Source organism: Squalius cephalus, assembly GCF_949319135.1.
Source record: "Squalius cephalus genome assembly, chromosome: 5".
Taxonomy (NCBI): domain Eukaryota; kingdom Metazoa; phylum Chordata; class Actinopteri; order Cypriniformes; family Leuciscidae; genus Squalius; species Squalius cephalus.
Genome location: NC_137126.1, coordinates 44,316,092 through 44,329,018, shown reverse-complemented (window position 1 = coordinate 44,329,018; position 12,927 = coordinate 44,316,092). Strand labels below are relative to the sequence as shown.

General features: G+C 36.6%; 1 long non-coding RNA gene across 1 annotated transcript; it reads left to right on the top strand.

The window, feature by feature from the left end:
* The first annotated feature begins 395 nt into the window (after nucleotides 1–395).
* LOC307158595 lies at nucleotides 396–2,784 on the top strand. Its single transcript, XR_013821251.1, has 3 exons — nucleotides 396–476; nucleotides 1,159–1,227; nucleotides 2,268–2,784. It is a non-coding gene; the product is annotated as an uncharacterized lncRNA (long non-coding RNA).
* The last annotated feature ends 10,143 nt before the right edge of the window (nucleotides 2,785–12,927 follow it).

The following is a 12,927-nucleotide window of genomic DNA, read 5'->3' as shown; positions in this document are numbered from 1 at the left end:
CATAATATTAAAACAAATAAGCTTTGTTTTAGCAATAAGCAAGTCTATGGCACCATAAGATACATTTCAATGTATGTAATATTTAATAAATAATAATAAATATATAATAAATCATAAATATAAATAAATAAAACATTGTATAAACATTTGTATATGTATAACATGCTATTTAAAGAAAGAAAATCATAATCATTATATTGTTGCACTGCAAGACCTTAAAGCTTTTAATCAGACCAATCAGGCACAGATGTAGCGAGAAGATCTTTGAATGAGTGGGACCAATTAGCGGATCTAATTAAGGATCCCTGACTTGTGAATCAGCAGAGCTGTTGTGATTGGCTGATTGGTGTTACATGATGCTTTCTGTAGTGCTCTGGGAAACTCCGAGACAATACTAGAGAACAGACGAGTCACGACTCCAGCAGATCACCCACCATGTTCTCATTAGAGGAAGCCTCTGCCTCCCACACGCAGGGGTGATTATCCATCTCTCTTCTTCCTCAGAGCTTCCTCTCTTCTTGTACTCTTTTCTAAGAGCTTTCTTTCTATGTTCTATTCCTCCTCCTTCTAGATCCTCAAACTCGCATTTCAATTCAGCTCTTTTTGGGGGTGGGGGTGGGGGGTGGGGGGGTTGAGATTCTCTCTCGTCTCTCTTGCTGTACCCTACAGGGAGCTGTTAGTCGAGAAATATTGCTGTTTGATCATTTTCATCTTACACTCTTCTTATGTACCGATTTTTTTTATATCAGTTCCAAGCATTAAATAGCTGCTATCCAATGAGAAAGATTCAATAGCTTATCAGCAATGAGGAAAAACTGAATTAATTAACAGAAATTATAGTGATCCTCATTTATAGCATGTGTAAGAATAGCATTGGCCCAAATAGAGAGTCCTGTGGGAGCCTCGGGAGAAAGTTGCATGCCTTTTATATAATTTTGCTCAATGTGCTTCTCACATTGTAGTCAAAAGAAGAGAAGACACTCGACAGAAAATTCTCTAGTCACAGAATTGGCGTACATCCAATCAAACTGAGCACGAATTTCTTTGTTAGTTTGTAGGACGCCAAAATAAGCAGGTGTCGACATTCAGGATGAGACCATGAACAAAACAATCCAATGCTAAGGAAAATATTGCCTTAATAATCATATTTCTCCCTAGGCTGACGCAAATGAAGATGTGTGCCCCTCTATTACAGAAAAGCCACAGAAAGAAAACCCGAGCCCTGAGGTAATCAGCCGGTTTCTATTCGAAAGATTTATTATAAAAAGTTTCATCATCTTGATTTATACCAAAGCTTCTTTGGTAACATGTCGATGTCGTGATTTATGTTTGTTTTTTTGTTTGCTTTTTCATGTAAGATGACATTAGATCGATTCACTGAGGTGTTGACATTGTATTCTTGATCTCCAACACGTCTCCCACCTAACAATCCCAATTTCTTTGTTAGGACAGAGCAAGGACAGACTGGATCAAACCAAAAAGATATCCATACATTTTCTAGGGAAATTTTCTTCCCTCCAACTACAGCACTTTAAAACTGTTCATGCGTAAATAAAAGAGGAAGTGAACATTTAGAGAATATCCAGTAACATTTTACAGTAAAGTCTCATTTGTTAATAGTTAATGCAAACATGAACTAACAATGAGCAATATATTTTTACACCATTTGTTAATGTTTGTTTACATTAGTTAGTAAAAATCGAATTGTTCATTGTTTGTTCATGTTAGTTCACAGTGCATTAACAAATGCTAACAAATACAACTAAATGTTAAAATTAACATTGACTATGATTAATAAATACTGTAGAATTATTATTTTTGTAACGTGTTACCAAAAATCTTTTTCAAACACTGATTCTTTATGCAGGCCTCATTTCCAGTAATGAACCCTCTCCATATTGTCTGCATTTGGTTTATCACTTTAGCAGCGAACATGAACATTTTTGTTAGCAGCATTTCATTTAAATTAGTTTAAATGTCATTTATATACATGCATAGCCACCTGGGTCATGCTTCAGTAATTTCCGACAGTCTCAGTTTTGTACATTATTATTGCCCCTTGACCATATGAACACTGATCTCATGTTTTATGAGTGCGAATGTCCACTCCATTGTACGTGGTGTGAATGCCAGTGTCTGGTAGTGTTGTGATTCTAACCAAAGGTAGTCAATGACTTATAATGAATACATTGAACTCTTTGTCTTCTGTTTGTCACATTCTCCTTACACATCTTTCACTGATGTTTGTTTTTCCACCCTACTACAAGTCCGAAGAGAATGAAGATCTTCAAAATCACTTATAAAGAGACGTCTCTCTTTCAAGCACTGGCCCACTCAATTCTCAGAAGAAATACAGCAGAGGGGAAAAATCCCCAGAAGAACAGGTAAAATCTTTTCTTTCTTTTATATGAACACATTCACACTTTCTCAAACGCCATACAAATTGGCCACCAACAAACATATATTTCCCATTTCCTTGTTGTGCCACAAACTGAGTCTTTATAAAGGCGCTTCATTGTCCTGTAACACCTGCGTCCACTAATTAGCCCGACCCACATTTAGCCCATTAGTGTGTTGCACACAAGGAGCCTATAATACCTGGGGAAGTAGGTCTGTTAGTTTTTCCATTTTCCTCAATTAAGAGTTGATTGGCTGGTGTGGGACCCTTGAAGACATGCTATTTAAATCTGCCATATTGCTCATGCATACTCATTTCTGTGTGCTTGTTGTTGTTGTTGTTGTTGTTGTTGTTGTTTTTGTTGTTTTGAACCAGTCATAACCCATTAGCCCTACTGGAAGATGTTGTAACTACACCATTTGGATACAAAAAGTTTATTTGTTTGCTTATTTATTTATTTATTTATTTATTTATTTGTTTATTTGCTTTATTTTTTGATTATGTATTTATTTTGCGTTTGTATTTATTTGCTTTATTTATCTGCTGTATTTTTTTGTATCTATTTTTTGCTTATGTATTTATTTATTTGCTTTATTTGTTTGTTTGTTTATTCATTTGTTTATTTACTTGCAAAAGCTGTAAATATACTTGTTTCCCCTTCCATGTCTGCTTTGACCCCTTTTTCGTACATATCAATTTAATAGAAACAAGCAACCTTCATCCTCTCCTTGAGTCATCTTGAAAAAATAATGTTTTGGGGTAATTTAAAAAAAATAAAAATAAATAAGAGATAAGCTCAAGAACTGACTTTAGGACCCAGCGGAACAGCTCATTTGCTCCATATACAGCTATAAGTCCATCTAGTGGCAAGAGTTATGAAATATGATGTTATATTATTTGTTGTTCCACTAGAGGTCGGCAGAGACACCCAAAATTGACCCAACGTGAGATCTTTTGAGCTGATTTGAGCTAGTTATTGCATGTTTCATGTTTATTGCATGAGTTATTTTGAATTAAAGTTGAAAAATTGTGAAGAATGTGCTATATTATTTATTGATAAAATCTAGAAATTTAAAGGTATAAAAAGATAATTAAAAAAACTACAATAAAGTGCAGTAAAAACTGAAAAAAAATTATAATAATTAAATTATAAGCTTTCTGGACATATATATTAGGGCAATATATAATTTCTGACTCACGAGGTAAGGATTTGTTGCAGGAATGCATTTAACTGAGTATTTTAAACAATTATAGTGGCTAATATGGCAGTTCACATTCACTTTCCCCCCCCTCCATTACCTGCATTCCAGGTTTGTGCTGTGTTGTCAAGGTAAGAACCATTAGCAATAAATGTTTTTTTATTTGTTGTGAAAGGTCTTTGAGAACAAGATAAGATGAAAACTTCACTGATCCCCCAGGGGAAATTGAGACTTTACTCAGACTACAGCAATAAAAGACAAACAGCAGCTTCAGAAAGCATTTGGACTTTAGCAACACTTAAAAACATGTGAATGTCACTGCATTGGATAAAATATCAAAGCAAGTGGAATTTATTTTAAAGATAGCACAAGCTAATTTTTGCTTTGTTAGGTTTAAAATAATAAAACAACCAAGACAAACATGGGATAATTTCATCTGCATAAATCTATACACTGTGAGAAAACCGGTGATGCTGCAATGCATATTATGAGAAAATCAAAGAGTTTTTTTTGTTTTGTTTTTTTTTAACCTTGGAAGTACTGTATGTAAACCTGTTGTAGGAGACCTTCAAAACTAAACGAGGAGCCTTTAAAATTGCATAATAGGGACACTTTAATATCATGAATTTCTGTAAAGCTGCATTGAATCAATAAAAACATTTGACTTGACGTATTTGCCCATAGTTTATGTTGTGAGCTACATGAACTGAACACTGATCAGTAGGATGCTTCTCGACCGATTTGCTTCACTTAAAACACACATCAGTTCTGCTTGTTGATTCAGATTGGTTTAGTCCAGTTTAAGAAGAACGTTTTTTTTTTTTTTGTTGTTTTTTTCCCTAAAAACCCATTACTTGAAGCTTGAATATAAGGCTTATTTTTCCGGCCAGAAGCAAACAAATGGAGGTGGAGGTCCTAAAAACAATGGCATTTAAGTTATTTTTTGCATCTACAGATAATTTATTGAAATTTCAATGTGATGGCTGGAATGGAAAACTCATCTGCTCGCAGCCAAATCTCTCATTACAGAAAACGGATACAATCGAGCATTTGCCATCCCTAAAACTGGCCATAGCAGATTTTATTTGTGCCTCTCGGCATTGTAATTAATGGTTCAGTTTCCCAGGCCTTTGTTAGAGAGTGTAATTACTCTCTTCACGGCAAAGGCGATCCCTTTTGATTGTCCGTCTCTCTGTCTGTCTCACAAGTACTGAAACCTTTTCAGGCACACATTTTGCTGCACTAAACAATCAGCTTTGAATACAGCAGTTTCCAAATTAAAGCTCTAAAAGAAAAAAACAACAAATCCTTCATGGGACGCTCTCGCCTCTGTTTTGCTGATCACATTCAAGGCACGTCTATTTGAAGCGTGAACGGCAGAGAAAACAGTATTTGCAGGCCGTTTCTGAGCTGTATTTGGCTTGCTGGCTGTTTGCATTCGAAGACACTTTCTTGTGCCGCCCGTGGTGCTGTAGCGGGACCCCAGAGAATCTGACGGCGGTCACATGAGCAGCTTCTCTCCTCCCTGGAGGTCCAATTACTGCTGGCTTTAGAGCACTGGTCAGGCTGAGCGCTCCGGGTCTTCTGCGCCTCGGATTAGTCAAACACAGCCTGAGAATTAGAACACGATCTAGAAAACTGCGATCTTTCAGGCCGTCTTTTTAGGTGTCTTCAAGGATGAACATTTAAATAGAAATGTGCATAAATTGTGAATAGTGAATGGAGCGGTCTGACTCATATGAGATGTCACATGAAGTGTGCCTGCGCATGCCTGTTGGAATTATGAAGGATATAATATGTGTGAAAAATATGAGATTTCGAAAATTGAATGTGGCAAGTTCTGCAAACAGCTTGTCTTGCCTCAGAGAATTATGGAATATGGATTTATTTATTTAGTGCTGAAAAAACAGCAGAGCTTGTCACCAGTATGCAATAGCACAAAATTCACATAAAAATGTAAGAATGACATTAACAAAATATCCATCGTACAATCATCTGAAACAAATGATACACAAGCTCAATTTATTTTGTATTTTCACTTTAATTTTAGTTTAATTAGTCATTTTGTTAGCACTTTTGTCATTTGTATTTGTTTTTTATATTACTATTTAGATTTTTTTTTATATTTATATATTTTTTAGTTTTAGTTCAGTTTTATATTTTTTTGTGCATTTCATTGCATCATTTTATTTTATTTCAGCTTTATTGCAATTTAAAAAAAAAAAAAAATAGTTAACAAAAGTTTTAGTTTTTAACAAAAGTAACCCTGATTTCAACTGGTTTCAAGTTTGTTCTGGTTTAATTTTTAGTGGATGTAATTGACAGAAATAGTTCACAACATTAGCTATATTAAAGCTGCAGTCGGCAAGTCTGGCAGATTGGGTCTACTTAGCCAAAATTTTGAATGTTTACAACTCCCATGCCCCTCCCCCACTACCAGCGAGCACCTCCCATCGTGGTCGTGCTCGTGCTCGTCAGTGCGTGTGTACCTGATTTTCTGTGAACGCGTCCGTCTCTTCAGCATCGATCAACACCATGGACTCGGAGGTACAGGTAGGCTGCCCTGGCTAATCTACCCATAGATAGCAATAACAGAGGAATTGGAAGCTTGTTAGTAGATTTTCTCTCCGCCATCACGCTTCGTACAATCTTCAGGCGAACTTCAGGCGTGTGTGTATGTGATATTGATAATGTGCGCGAGCCGCGAGGGAGGGGGGATCTGTGGCTTGTGCACGAACTGTGATTGACAGTCAGATCGCACACCCCCCTGCGCTGATTGGACCCGATGATCCGCGAGCGGTGGATTTTTGCAAAACAAATAACACGCTCCAGGTGGAGTTAGAAGCTCGGGTTTTTTTCTAAAACCACCTTATTTATGTTGTTCTGTCGGATTATAGTGTCGATTTCACTGAATATGATCAAAAAAATAAAAATAACATGCTATAATACCTTCTGTCAAGCACACACCTTACACAACAATTATGACATTTTACACTTCGTCAAAGTGTTCTTGTACTTTCATTAGTTAATGCCACTTGGTTTGTTACTTTTTTATTTAATGTAATGTTTTTGTTGTTGTTAAAGGTTTCAGAGAGGCTAGCAATAAGCAAAAACCTTTTTTTTTTTTTTTTTTTTTGGTCCTGAGACTTTTACAGAATATATGTGCTTTATTTATATTTATTTAGACCAATTATACTATCAGGATGTGGTTTATGCGAAATCTTTCATATTTGAATTTAGTAACATTTTATGAAATTTTCCTTGTTATGATTCTTATTCATCTTTTCTTTATGAATTCTGTATCCTTTTTCTGCCTCGTTACTGTACATGATTTCCCTTTACATGTTATTGATTTCTTTGAGAGTTTTTTTTTTCCTTCAGCCTTGATTGCATGATGTTCAGTTCCTTGTTATCAAAGTGCATCTGTTCTCATCTCTGCAAACACGAGATAATGCAAGGTCTGCTATATTACAAGAACATGGAGACCTAATCAGATCTGCTTGCTCCATCTTGTCTATAGAGTGCATCCTTAAATGGTTGCAAAAGAAGTACCAATCATTGTAATAGGTACTTTCCCTATAATCCCTTCCTGTTATGTAATATTAAATGTTTAGTTTCAGAAGACTCAGGGCTTCTTTCTTGTCTCTCTCTTTTCATTCTTTTCATTCTCTATACTCTGATCTTCACAAACTTTATCTGTTAGATACACTACTTTAGATTTAATTATTATCTATTGACTAAGATTTATTTTTCTATCTTATCTTGAAACTTTTTTTAATATTTACTTGATTAATTTGTTGTCATTATAATTGTTCATTTTATTTAATACAATTCCTTATTCAAAATTTGATCTCTAACCTAATCATTGCTCGTCTGCCTGGATCACACTGAATCAGGATGTGAAGAGAGTTTCAACCAGTATAACAAAAAGTGTTTATTAAAAACTACCCCCACTTTTAAGTGTTGTTTTTAAATGTCCATATAGGTTTTGTCTTGTTGAAAAGCATGATTGTTCTTGTCCACCATCTTGACCAGCACCGAAAGAAGTCCTATCCAACCAAGACAAATATGGAAATTAATTCTGTTCTATGCTGGTTCAGTTCTAATGTGTGAACTGATGCCGCCTTTCATGCTGCACTACATTTGTCTAGTGTCTGAGAGACTCACTGTCAGGTGTAAAGGTCAGTACCTGAAAGCAGTGGATCTCTGAATGCAGTCCATCAGCTTTTCTGTCATTCTGGCATAGCTCATAACATCCATCAAAGAAGCTCCAAAGGCCACCGCACAAGATATCACACACTCCTAATGTCCTCAAGAAGGCCAGGACGAGGCTTTCTGCTCAACATCGCAATGGGAAATACTGAATCGCTCATAGCCTTGCCGATCAAAACCTTTGAATATCATTCAGTCTGATTCACGTTTCAGCTGATTTTGGCTCGGATAGATAAAGATGACGCTTGGATGCCACCCACCGCAGTTCCTTTTTATGTGATGTTACAGGGGGAGTAAATCTGAAATTGATGATCCTACAATAATAGACCGCATACAGCAAAGTGCTACCTCATTCAAATAATGACACAGCAGCCTCTGCAAACAGTTACACAGACAATACTGAAAACAAATGACTGAAAATGATTGCTTAGGTCCGTATTAAATCCAAAACTAGCAAATCTTTGTAGCATACTCTCTAATAATTCAGTGGCTGTGTAAAAACCACAATATGATAACTTAATAAAATTCCTTGAATATCACTTAAGTGATTGCATGAGTTCAGGGGCGTAAATTGGTGGGGGGGGGTTGGGGGGGGAGATAACCCCCCCAATATTTAAATCTATGCATTACAGCCCCCCAATATTTATACCATGATCACATGAAAAGGAGGCATCAGGAGGCATACCTAAACTTCAACCCCCCCAATGTTCAAACCAAATCTACGCCCTTGCATGAGTTTGACATGCCCCCCCCCCCCCAAAAAGCCTAAAAATCCAACAGTTCATTTTGTCTAAAATATACATCTATTATTTACGTTTTTCACAAAAAGAATGAAGTATTTGACTAACAAATTATATTATTAAAATCAAATATTTTTGTGAATACTTGAGAATGATGAAATTATACTGGTCAATTTCAAGGACCACAATTATTACTTATTTCAAATATTTCAAATCAATATTATTCGTCTTTTACAAAAGCTTTGGAAATTGAGTAAGTTGGACACAATCAACAATTGTGCATAGGAGATGTGAGCATCGATGCTCGCTGGTTTTTGCAGTTCATTGTGGGATTTTTTTTTTAGGGAGCAAATGTTCCAGTGGAAGGACTTTGCAATTTAGACATTTTAGATAGACCTGAATACTGAACAAGGGAGCTGATTGAGTTCAGTTCGTTCGGATGATGTGACCGCTGTTTTGCAAACCGTACCCGAGTCTGCAAAAAAAAAAAGGTGGTCTGGGGTAAGGTTCATGTTAACTCCTGTTCAGTTCGGTGCTGACATGAATGCAATTGTACTAAATTGTGAAAGTGAACCGCTATTGATGATGTATGATTCAATAAAAGTGAATTCGTGTGTGTTCCTGACAATTCCTGACTGATGCACTGCGAGCAGAGAGAATGCATATCTCATTTCTGCTGGACTCCTGCGTTCTTTAGAACATTTGCAGTAGGCTACATATGCAGCATATACGCCGTTATGTGATGTCGCTTTGAAAACAAAATCAAAGGTTACATTTTTTTTTTTTTTTTGTGGTGTTAGCACATGCAGTTGCTCTACTGCTATAGCTAGAAGCTGCCATTTTTAGTGGATTCAAATGAAATAAGTTCACATGAGTACATCATAGTTTATGTAGGCCTACCTTATAAACATGCCATGATTTGTAACAATTTATTATAGACATTTCCCTTGCTTCTTGGAGATATCACAGAGCTGGTTGCAGTGCATCCTTATTCATGAAAAATATATACAGTGTATGATATTGCATAACATGTTGGAACATTTCTGTGATGCTTTAAAATGCTTTCTAGGTGGAAAAAAAAGCTTTTATTCTTACCAAAACAAGTTTTACGTCTTTCCTTTATGTTAATGCAACATTTTACAGCCCTAAACCTGGTTACTATTCTATCTGAGTGCAGTCAAAGCAAGATTTGCCCTGTAATTTCAAATGAATATTGGATATTAGTTTCCAGGTCACATCTCATTTTTCTCTTGTACTCTACAGTCTGCAGGTCTTCACTCAAGTTTGTTGTTGTTTTTCTGTTATTTTTGCTTTCAATCCGAAGAAGTGGGATGGCATTAACAGCGTGGCTTTTGAATTATTTAGAGTAAAATGTTTTTTATGCTCAAAGGTACGTTTTATTTTTCCCTCGAGTCATCCATCTTGCTTCCAAATGGCTTTTGCCCCGAACCACCAAGGGTAGCCAGACATACATCCAGCAGGAACCATCTTTCTCTAGGGAAGCTCACAGTCACTTAGTCCTTTCACGTGTGCATGCTCGTAAATATCATTATACAAGCCTGGCATCTGACAAACGCAACAATACATGCATGACCTATCATGCAAGCACTTAAAAACAGTATCAAATATTCATGTATGAAAATGATTGCTACTGCTTTTCAAATTCAAATTTGCAATGAAAGATTGCAGGTGACTCTGTAGTACTTTAGACGTCTGATAGGGGAATTCCTTAAGAATAAATTACACACGCTGTTTTTTTAGCACCTGATTCACTAAAGAAATTATGCAAAAACACAGCAACAAAATCTGAGCTGAACCGGTTTGCACGGCACAATACCCCATGTTGCTAGTTTGAGTACCTGCTTTCCAAAGTCAGGAATAGCAAAATATTGATTGCATCATGCAGATACACTTTTAAAAATAAAGGTTCCAAAAGGTTTTTTTTTTAAGAAGAAGAACCATTTTTGCTTCCCCAAAGAACCTTTCAGCGAACAGTTCTTAAAATAACTTTTTTTTTTTTTCTCTCAGTAAAGAACATTTTAATAATCTGACGAAACTTATGGAGCTCCTAAAGGGACATGGTGATGAAAAAAAAGAGAGATATAAAAATGTTAATTTTGTCTTTGTAAAACATGTCTTTTGCGTTCTCTCGTTTTGCGTTTCCCCGAGAAACTTTGCATTTGCTCGCAATACTGTTGAGCTCTTTGTGAGTGAATGCAAAAGTTTCTCAGGGGAACGCAAAAGTTTTGCTAGGGAACGCAGAGGTTGCGAGCGAATGCAAAGTTTCTCGGGGGAACGCAAAGTATTTGCGAGAGAACGCAAAAGCATTGAAAGCATATATTTTTCCTCCAATCCCATATTTTTTAAACCACCATGTTCCTTTAGCGGCTCCGTATTTTTCCACTATAAAGAACCTTTTGTGCAATAGAAAGGTTTTATGCATGCTAAAGCTTCCTCAACCATAGATGCCAATAAATATCCTTTACGTTTAAGAGTGTAGCACTTGGTTTTTTGAATAATGACATTAAAAATTAAAAGCTTTTCCATTTAGTCCCTATAGTGACACTAAATTGCCAGAGCTATTCAAAAAGCCATTTTCTTGCTCATGCATGGGTTTTGATGGTATAGCTGCACATCAACAACTACAGTGGACACTAGGGCATCATCTTGTACACTGCCACCAAGTGGCAAGCCGTTGAATTTTGATTTATTTTTTTATTTTTTCAAAACTAAGATGGCCGACAGCCAGTCAGAAATGCCAAGTTGGTCCGGAATACATTTCTTGTTGTAACAACAAATACCATCTAAGGATTCATTCCAAGTATTGATTTTAGATTGGGAGGAAATTCAGTTTAATCATCTGTCCATTAAGTTGGAAATCATGCATCACTGGCTATTTTTCAGCAACAATTCATACTATTACTGTTACTCTTGTTCTTGAAAATAATTCATCTGCAGTAACTTTTTTGGATATCAATAAATGTATTTGTGTTACTAAAATGTAATTTGCAGTTAATCTATTTATGTAACGTATGTTACTTGCAATGAGTTACTTGTTACATTAAAGGTAATCTGATTACGCAATGCATGTTACATGTAATGAGTTACTTTACTGGTTACATCAAAAAAGTAATCTGATTACATCATGCATGTTACTTGTAATGAGTTACATTTGCATTTATTCATTTAGCAGATGCTTTTATTCAAAGTGAACAAATGAAGCAGTGAAACTAACAATAGGACAACAATATGCAAGTGCTATGACCCTTCCCAGTTTAATCTAACGCAGTACATGTACTTAAAAAAAAAAAATTATATATATATATATATACAGATAATAGATATAGAATAGAATATAAAGTGTTTGTATTAATTGATCAAGTGTTACCGAAAAATATGCGTCTTCAGCCGTTTCTTGAAAATGGCCACGGACTCAGCAGCTCTGGTTGAGTTGGGCAGATCATTCCACCAGCAGCGAACAGACCAGGAAAAGGTTCGAGACAGAGATTTTGTGCCTCTTTGAGATGGCACCACAAGACGACGTTCACTTGCAGAGCGCAAGTGTCTGGATGGCAGGTAAAAGGGAGCAGAGCCAGTGGTTGTTCTGTAGGCAAACGTCAGTGACTTGAATTTGATGCGAGCGGCAACTGGCAACCAGTGCAGTTTTGTGAGGAGAGGAATGACGTATGCCTTCTTCGGCTTGTTAAATACCACTCTAGCTGTAGCATTTTGGATCAGTTGTAGAGGTTTGACAGTGCAAGCTGGAAGACCTGCTAGAAGAGCATTACAATAATCCAGTCTGGATAGAACAAGTGCTTGGACAAGGAGTTGTGTAGCATGCTCTGATAGGAAGGGCATGATCCTCCTAATGTTGTACAAGGCAAATCTGCAGGACCTGGCAGTTCTAGCAATGTGGTCTGTAAAGTCCAATTGATCATCAATCACAACTCCAAGGTTCCTGGCTGACCTTGATGGAGTTATGGATAACAAGCCTAGCTGAATGGAGAAGTTGTGGTGTAGTGTTGGGTTGGCCGGGACCACAAGCAACGCTCTCTTCGCAAGGTCTAGTTGAAGGTGGTGGTCCTTCATCCAGCCAGAAATGTCTGTCAGGCAGGCTGAGATGCGAGCAGCTACCGTCGGATCATTAACCCCCACTCAACACTGCTCATTTCAGATGAGATTGAAAACATTAGAGTCTTAATTAGAGTGATCAGCCAATAAGGGTAAATCGACATACTCTGGTTTTCTACATGAGTTGGGCTTCCACAGAGTTGTACCTTCACCGGTTGTAGAAATCTTTGATTGAATCATGTCCTCATGTTCTGATATCAAAGACTCACAAAGTTCAACTTGTATGAAGTTCTCCGTCTGCTGGCCA